The sequence below is a fragment of the Ceratotherium simum genome, chromosome 31 (assembly GCF_057802395.1).
Source record: "Ceratotherium simum simum isolate JZ-2026a chromosome 31, ASM5780239v1, whole genome shotgun sequence".
Lineage (NCBI taxonomy): Eukaryota > Metazoa > Chordata > Mammalia > Perissodactyla > Rhinocerotidae > Ceratotherium > Ceratotherium simum.
The window spans coordinates 32,198,365-32,208,698 of record NC_141930.1 but is presented as its reverse complement, the minus strand read 5'-3'; positions in this window follow the sequence as shown (position 1 = coordinate 32,208,698).

Genomic DNA, 10,334 nt, shown 5'->3' with positions numbered 1-10,334 from the left:
AGTTTACGTTAGGGTTCACTCTTAATGTTGTATATTCTATGGGTTGGACAAATGCATCTACCATTATAGTATTACATGGAGTAGTTTCACTGCCCTAAAAATCCTCTGTGATCCACCTATTTATCCCTCCCACTCCCCTGTCCAACCCCTAGCAACTACTGATCTTTTTGCTGTCTCAATCATTTTGCCTTTTCCAGAATGTCATTTAGTTGGAATTGTCAACACTAATAATCAATAACCAATCTATAGATAAGAAAGATAGAGTGATATTTATTGAGCCTAATGTAAGGACTAGCCCAGAAGTGCTCTCTTCCACAGAGAAGAAAGCACTCCAGAGAAGTGTGGTTTACAGCATGGTTACATACCCTTTCAGAACAAAGAACATATATCAACATTTGACATTACACAGCAGGTCGACTTGACCATGATTCTCTGGGATGAAAAGCTTATCTTCAAAGAAGTACTGGTATCAGCATCAGAGGGAGGAGACACTACATTCCTATCTTTAAAGAGTGCATTCTTTGCTTTGGGAAAATGTTTGAAGCAGATGTACAATGCCTGTTTGGTGGGCCATAAGTCAGGCTGCTGTGGGAAAAACAAGTTTTAGGCCGAATCAGATTTAAACCAGAATGGCTTCCCCATATACCTTGATGTGTGAAAACTTAATATTATTCTTATTATTTTCATCAGAATCATACAGTAAGTTTTTCAGATTGGCTTCTTTCCTTAGTAATACACATTTCAGTTTTCTCCAGATCTTATTATGGTTTGATAATTTCTTTTCTTTTTAGCACTGAATAATATTCCACTGTCTGGATATACCACAGTTTATTTATCCATTCACCTACAGAAGGACATCTTGGTTGCTTCCAAGTTTTCGCAATTATGAATAAAGCTGCTGTAAGCATCTGTGTCCAGGTTTTTGTGTGGACATGAGTTTTCAGTTCCTTTGAGTAAATACTAAGGAGAGCAATTGCTGCATTGTATGATAAGAGTGTGTAGTTTTGTAAGAAACCACCAAGTTGTCTTTCAAAGTGGCTGTACAATTTTGTATTCCCGCCAGCAATGAATGAGAGTTCCTGCTCTGCACATCCTTGTCAGCATTTTGTGTTGCTAACTTGTTTTTAATGTATAAAGGAGGGATAGCTGTGTGGAAAAAGGTACTTAAGACAGTCACTAGTGTTTTAAATAACTCAATATTTAACAGTGCATGTACTAAAAACAAGTTTTTAAGCCTTGAAACTGAAATCTTCATTTCTTTATAAAATGGCTAATAAACTGAACATATTAAGATCCCCTAAATATTTAACACCAACAAACCCTATTCAACATTTTAAATTACAACCACAAATTTAATATATTTGATTCTTTCAAACATTTTCTTTTGAGGGGAGTGAGAACATTTCAGTTCAACTCTCTTACCAAATTTCAATTATATAGTAGTGTTATCACCTATAGTTACCATGTTATACATTAGATCCCCAGACCTTATTATCTTATAGCTGAAAGTCCATACCCTTTTACCAACCTCTCCTTATTTCCCCCATCCCCAGCCCCTGAAAACCACTTTCTACTCTGTTTCTGTGAGTTTGACTTTTTTAAAATTCCACATATAAGTGATATCATACAGTATTTGTCTTTGTGTGGCTTATTTCACGTATATATATATTTATATATGTGAAATATATATATATATATATCATGTCTTCTTTATTCATCTGTTGATGAACACTTAGGATGTTTTCATATCTTGGCTATTGTGAATAATGCTGCAATGAACATGGGAGTGCAGATATCTCTTCAATATCCTGTTTTCATTTTCTTCAAATATACAGTCATGCCCCACATAATGATGTTTTGGTCAACGATGGACCACATATACAACTGTGGTCTCATAAGATTAGTACCATATAGCCTAGGTGTGTGGTAGGCTATACCATCTAAGATTGTGTAAGTACGCTCTATGATGTTGCACAACGATGAAATTGCCTAACGATGCATTTCTCAGAAAGTATCCCCATCATTAAGTGATGCATAACTGTACTCCTGGAAGTGAGATTGCTGGATCATGTGGATCATATGGTAGTCCTGTTTTCCATAGTGGCTGCACCAATTTACATTCGCACCAACAGTGCACAGGGGTTCCCTTTTCTCCACATCCTTGCTGACACTTGTTCTCTCTTGTCTTTTTTATAATAGCCATGCTAACAGATGTGAGGTGATATCTCAGTGTAGTTGTGCTTTGCATTTCCCTAATGATTAGTGATGTTGAGCACCTTTTCATGTCCATTTGGCCATTTGTATGTCTTCTTTGTAAAAATGTCTATTCAGTTCCTTTGCCCATATTTCAATAGGGTTGTTTGGTTTTTTGCTATTGAGTTGTGTGAGTTCTTTATATATTTTGGATATTAACCTCTTATCAGATATATGATTTGCAAATATTTTCTCCAATTCAGTAGGTTGCCTTTTCATTTTGTTGATGGTTTCCTTTGCTGTGCAGAAGCTTTTTAGCTTAATGTAGTTCCATTTGTCTATTTTTGCTTTTGTTGCCTTCCCTTTTAGTGTCAAGTCTAAAAATCAGTACCAAGATCAATGTTAAGGAGCTTTTTTGGTGTCTTTTCTTCCAGGAGTTTTATGTCAGATCTTACATTCAAGTCTTTAATCCATTTTGAGTTAATTTTTGTGTATGGTGTAAGATAATGGTCCAGTTTCATTCTTTTGCATGTGGCTGTCCAGTTTTCCCAACACTATTTATTGAAGAGACCTATCCTTCCCCAATGTGTCTTATCCATTGCATATTCTTGGTTTCTTTGTCATAAATTAATTGACTATATATTATGAATGACCATTTGTTTGTGGGCTCTCTATTCTGTTCCATTAATCTATGTGTCTGTTTTTATGCCAATATCATACAGTTTTGATTGCTATAGCTTTGTAATATAGTTTGAAATAAGGAAGTGTGATGCCTCTAGCTTTGTTCTTCTTTCTCAAGTTTTTTTGGCTAGTTGGGCTCTCAAACATCTTTAAAAGACAAAATGTTAAAAGGCACAAGTATTGAAAAACCTCTTGCTACACTTTCCCAAAATTATTGATAATATAAACTTAATTTTGTAAAAATTATCTCTATACATATTTTGCACCTTCTGGGATAACAAGGTTATTTTTCCTGACCAAGGTGAATAGAAGTCCTGTTTCAGGTCAGCTGAGATTATTGATTCAGGTTTTTCTGTTAGAAATTCAGGACGTCAATTCAGTTTTGAATTCGGGGAACAGGTCAGGACTGTAACACAACCTGGGAGAACGTCTAAGACAATTAAACCACATCATGGTGTTTATGGAACCAGGCCCTTTCCTATAGTAACAAAACCTTTCAAGCCCATTTCTCTCTAGAACTTGGTGTATTACATATGACTCTTACCTTTTTTTTTAAACTATAACTCTTACAAAACTTTTAAAATAATTTCCTTCACAATTTTCTTCTGCCTATATTAATGGAATTTTACACACATACACATACACAAACACACCCCAGGCTGAAAAATTGTTACATAATGTTTCACTGTCTGGTTTAACCTAAACTTCATTCAATACACACGTAGTTTGAATTGAGTAATATACAACATATTCTGTAAATATGATTGAAGAATCGTGCATGCTTTTGCCTACTCCTTTTGAATAACATTAGGAATTCATAATAATTTTCACAAAATTATTTATTTATTTTTTTGATGTTCAAACAACTCAGTTCAGTCAGCTGGAACCTCATACGCTGTCTCCTTTCTCCCTAACACTCCACAAACATCTGTGACAGCATCAAGCATCCTTGCTTTCTAGCACCGACAAAGGTGTCCAGGTACACCATGATTTCCCTGATTCCTTCCTCTCAAGGAGAGGCATTGAATTGGCTACCGTCCAGGAGGTTTCAGCGGAGATGAATATCAGATTGCTCCCCATGACAAAACAGGGCAGTTGGGATGAACGTCAGCAGGGTAGCAAAGACCTAAGTTTTAAAGGTCATGAGTTCATGTGGCTGTTTCCAGTTTAACTCTAACTTTACTAACCCTTTTCTTAAAATTATTTTTCAAGTATGTTTTTAATTTTCCATTTTTTAGCTACCAGTTTTTCAGAGTTTTCATTGTGTGTGTATATATATGGTTCATACAATTATACAGTAGAACAAAGAAAAGGAAAGGAAGGGAGAAAATCAGTAAGGTCATTTATAACTTAAATGAGTAATAGGTATATTTATGAACTAACATTTCCTATAACAAACTAGTTTTACGATAACATGCAATTTCCACAAACAAGTTTCAGAAATTTTGAACATTAACAAGCTTTGGAGTTGAGTTGCATTACGGACAGTGAAAGACTCTATGGTAAAACAATCGACAACATAAATCCTTACCTCAACACTGCATGTCAGGAAAATGAAACAAAGAATCTGTAACCCATGATAAATGTGACAATCTCATTTAAAATCATTGAGTTCCACTGAGCAGACAGGTAACACGAGGCTTTTTGTTGAATATGCTGGTAGTAAGTATTCTGTGTTTCTTATCATCTTAGGAAAAAGAAAACATTTTACAGTGCAGCATTGAAATAAAGAAAAGATGTTTAGGTGTGAGGAGATTGGGAAATTGCTTTCTCTCTGTGCAAGACTTCTTGTCCACATTTCCCTGTTAATCAAGGCCAGGCAAGAAGAGAATGATCCAGTCTATCTGACTACACGACTCTCCGTGGTGACTGCACGCTGAGGCCAAAGTGGGGTGTAAGCTGGGCTTCACAGAGGAGCTGCTCTGGTCACGCACGACCTAGGTGACGGCGCTCTACAGCACGGCCACTCTGAACACGTGGGGGAGTTTAAAGATACTACTAACTTATATCAGAATTATAAAAATCTTCATGTACAAACGTTTGTGCACTTCCTCTTTTTCATGTTTAGTCTGAGCTACCTTTACATCACTTTTATGATTCTGAATCAGCTAAATGGCACACTTAAATGAAGTGGGAGAAAAAGATATCATTTATAATTCCCTAACAAGTGCATCGTGGTACATTCTGTTCGTATTTTTAAGCTGAGATACTCAGATACAAAGAGAAAGAAATTGTAATGCTCTTAGGCAAATGTTGGAATCATTACAAACTTTTAAATGTTTATGCCCTATGCTGAGTTCATATAAACCATCCAAGTGATTGGGAATAATTTAAAAAGTAAAAGATTGGAGTTTTAAAGTATTTAATAAACTTTTATATGTAAAATGCTGCACAGGACAAAATGAATTATAAGACAGCACTCTGATCTTGAAGGAGAAATAAGTTAGTGTATGTTGGACTGTGCTCAAAATAATAAAAATTGGTCATAGCCCATGGTACAAGCAATTTACTAATGCCAGTTGACTAGCTGCTGCTAACTCAAGTAAGAATAGAGTATCGGAAATAGTCCAATGCGATAGTTCCAGAAAATGGGCTCCAAAATCAATCTACCCGGATTCAAACCCCAGCTCTACCATGTCACGGCTGCGTGACCTCAGGGAGCATTGAACGCTCCCCGAGCCTCTTTCTCCTCATTGCAAAACAAGAATAATAACCCACCCACCCACCTGCTTTAGGTGACTGCCATGTCTAGGTGAGACTTAATTTTAGGCTCCTTTAAAATAAATTACAGAGGTAGAAATGCTAGGACAGCCAGAGCCCAGCTGCCATTTGATTCTCTATTGCAGCACACTCAGTTAACTGCTCACAATTTTCAGTCCTCTGCTAGCGATGTAAATAACCTTTTTATTTTTTTGGACAGATCTGGATCTTCTGCTTTTGAGGAAGTGGCCACAGAGGGCTTTCGTCTGCAAACGGTGTCTGCTCTAAAGAAAGGAGACGTTTCTACTTGCCTCATAGCATCTCAGAAAAGTGCAGCTGGCTTAAACCTTAAGACAATTAACTCTCAAACTTGTTTGTTAGAAACACCACCAGAGTCAGGTGAATACTCTTTTGGGTACATTGGACCTGTGAACCCCTCTTTTAGACGACATCTAAAGCTTGCCTTCCATATGTGTCCTTTTCTCATGGACCACATACCACCACCCCTTCAGCCGGCAACAAGCTAAATTAATAGAATCAAATTCTCTCTCCCGGGACCTCACATTGCACTTAAACAGATTAGCAGGTAAGTGTTTTACATATTTTATCTTCTAAACTGTATCTTAAACTTTTCCAGCCTGAGGAAAGAGCATTTATTTTTCACTCCCCTCAGTACTTTGAACAGATCTCAATAAATATTTTGGGACAGGCTGATTAGAGAAAACGAGAAAAATCAGCATCATTCTTGCCGGTATATTGTAAAATGTTACTCTTTCTGTGTTAGGGCAACAAATGGGAAGCTTAGGTACCAATAGGTGGCAGTGGTGATTCAGTTTCTGGACAGAGTATTGTAACAGAAAAGCAGTAAATTGCCCAAAATGCCAGATTTCATTCTCCGTCCCTGCATCGTGTTTTCTATTAGCCTTCAATGTTCTCACCATCTCTCTCAGCCCTGTCTGCCACCGCTCTACTAACTGCTGCCTGAACCTCTGTAGTTGTAGGAGCTTCCTTGACTAGGCTTCCCAGCCTCAACTCTCTGCCAAGCCATCCTGGTATTTCTGCTAAATCACATTCATAAAAGCTGATCTGATCATGCCAGTCCCCTGCTCAAACCTAGAAGGGCTTCCCATGGCTTACAGTGCCAAGTCCAAAGAACGAACCTGGTTCTCAAACTCTCATTGTTTGGAACCTTTGTAACTTTTACTCTTACTTTGTTATCTGGCTAAACTCATCTTCTCAATTGTTCTTCCAAGCAAGGGTGTCCATACATGTATCCAGATAGTCCCTCTCTTTCCCTGCAGCCTGCTCAGTTGGAATTGGTCTCTCCATTCCTTGTTTCCAAAGCACTTCATTCCTTTAAGGCTTTCCTATCCCACTAGAGTTGTTTTCAAGATCAGATGAGAGACATGTGCTCTCTTTCAAAATACTGTGAACTTCCAGAGGGAGAGACAGATATGTATGTGTTCATGGGAGAGAGAGAGAACAAAAGATTAGTTGAAAAGTTTAACAAATTGTCATTGTGTCTTGATTACAAAATTCTTGCCAATACCATCACAAAGGAGCAAAAGCAATTCAGTGGAGAAAGAGTAGTCTTTTTGAAAAATAGTGCTGAAGAAATTGGACACTTATATGCAAAAAAAAATGAACACAGACACAGACCTTACAGCTTTCACAAACATTAACTCAAAATGGATCATAGACCTAAATGTAAAATGCAAAACGATAAACTTCTAGAAGAATACATAGGAGAAAATACAAATGAACTTGGGTTTGGTGATGAGTTTTAGATACAACACCTAATAAATGATCCATGAAAGAAAAAATTGATGTTAGATTTTATTAAAATTAAAAACTTCTGCTCTGCAAAAGACACTGTTGAGAAAATGAGAAGACAAGCCACAACTAGGAGAAAATATTTTTAAAATATATGTCTGGTAGAGAACTTGTTTCCAAAATATAAAAAGAACTCTTAAACTCAACAATAAGAAAACAAACAACCCAATATAAAAATGTACAAAAGATCTGAACAGACATCTCATCAAAGAAAATAATCAGATGGCAAATAAGCATATAAAAAAATGCTTAACTTTATTTGTAATCAGAGAATTGCAAACTAAAACAATAATGAGATACCAGTATACTCACACTAGAATGACTAAACAAAACAAAACTGACAACATCAATTGCTAGAGCAAAAGGAATTCTCATTAATTGTTGATGGAAATACAACATGGCGCAGCCACTTTGGAAGACAGTTTGATAGTTTCTTACAAAGTGAAACATTGTCTTAATATACAATCCAGCAATCACACTCCTGAGAATTTACCCAACTTATTTGAAAACTTATGTCTACACATTTGCATACAAACGTTTCTAACAGCTTTGTTTATAATTACCAAAAACTGGAAGCAACCAAGATGTCCTTCAACAGGTGAATGTGTAAACGAACAGTGGTATATCCATACAATAAAATATTATTCAATAATTTAAAAAATGAGCTGTCAAGCCACAAAAAGACATAAATGAGTCTTAAATGCATATTGCTAAGTGAAAGAAGCCAATATGAAAAGGCTACATACTGTATGATTCCAACTATAGGACATTCTGGAAAACTAACAGTGACAGTAGAAAGATCAATGGTTGCCAGTGGTTCCGAGTGAAGAGGGGAGGATTGAATAGGTGAAACAAAGGGGACTCTTTAGGGTAGTGTATACAAAATTTTAAATAATAATTTAGAAGGTTGTGGGATTCCAGGATGAAACACTGAATATAACAAACAATCTATACTACAAAAATATGAAACAACCTAACTGAAGGAGGTGGGGGGGAAATATGCTGAACTAAGTAACTTTGTAAATGAGTGGGATCTGTAAGACTAAATGCAAAAGAAAGTGTCTACAAGCACTGTACTCCAGTCAATAATGTTGTCTCCCTTGGGGTTATGGATTCACAATCTGATGCCATTATACATGTATCCTACAATTGAACAATGAGGTAAATGGGTGCATGGTGGAGCCAGGTTTCTCACTGTTGCAGTGGAGTTTATAGATAAACAAAGGAAGGAGGCTAGAATGGTCCATGTATTCATGGATTAGAACTGGAAACTTCAGCATGAACTCATGTTTAGCTTACTAAAGTACAAATGGTTACCTACAGAAACATTTATAGATATGTGTACATACAGTGGTTAGTGTACACTCATATTTCTTTGCTCTGTCAGCCTAGAGGACCTAGAAGCAATGACACCCCAGTAGCAACAAGCAAACCTAGAGCCCAGATCTCGGTTTCTAATACCATTCTCTAATAAAAGGAACCAGGATCCCTTGGAAAAATGGCTGATTTTAGGACTAGGGCAGGAAATACACAGACGAGCTTGGAGTATCTTGTAGTGCCAAAAGTAAGGAATTACTAAAACACACACGCACACATACACACAATGATGAGGATCTGTCAAAGGGATACAGGAGCCAACTAAAAGAATTCTCAATTGCCAAAGCTGAAATAATTTAAGCAACAAAATAAATAAAGCGGTGTTAGATTATAGCCCGAGGTGTAAAATGAATAAATCCATGAGTGTATAATGGTATAAATAAACAATTGAATAAATAAATAAACAAATGGAAAAGACAAACCTCCCATGTAGAAGATTCTAAATAATTCATGTAGATACTCCACCCTCAAGGAAGGGGAGCATAACTTCCCACTCGTTAAGTGTGGGCTGAGCATAGTGACTTCCTTCCAAAGAGTTCAGTGTGGAGATGGGGAAAAAGAGTATAGTGGAGAGACCTGACAATACTATGTCACCAGGTGATTGAGATCAATAAAAACAGTCATAAGTCATGTTGATAGTGAGTACTTTTGAAAGGATGTGGTGAAATGGCACTTCACCTCTCTGGTCTTCACCCATAAACCCAGAACCCAATCATGAGAAAACATCAGACTAATCCCAGTTGAGGGGCATTCTACAAAATACTTGAACAAAGCTGTCAAGGTCATCAAAAACGAGGAAAGTCTGCAAAACTGTCACAGCCAAGGGGAGCCTAAGGAGAGATGACAACTAAACGAAAAGTGGTATCCTGGAGCAGAAAAGCGACATTAGGTAAAAACTAAGGAGATCTGAATAAAGTATGGACTTTAATGAACAACGATTTTTAATGTTGATTCATTAATTGTAACAAATTTTCCATATTAATGTAAGGTGTTAATAATATGGGAAACTGGGTGCAGGGTGTATGGGAACTCTACTATCTTCACAGTTTTTCCATAAATCTAAAATTTTTCGAAAATAAAAAGTTTATTTAAACAAAAGCCTAGATTATGTGTAATTCTTTTTTCTCCCAGCTTTATTGAGATACAATTGACACATATCACTGTGTAAGTTTAACATGTACAACGTGATGATTGGATACACATATTGCAAAATGATTACCACAATAGAGTTAGTTAGTGCCTCCATCACCTCATATACTTAGCTTTGTGTGTGTGTGGTGAGAACAGTTAAGATTTACTCTCTTAGCAACTTCAAGTATATAACACAGTACTGTTAACTACAGTCACCATGCTGTACATTACATCCCCAGTTACTCATCTTGTAACTGGAAATTTGTACCCTTTGACCAATATTTCCCCATTTCCCCCACATCCAGCTACTGGCTACCATTATTCTACTTTCTGTTTCTATGAATTTGGATTTTTTAGATTCCACATACAAGTGAGATCATACAGCTTTGTCTTTCCCTGTCTGACTTACCTCACTTATG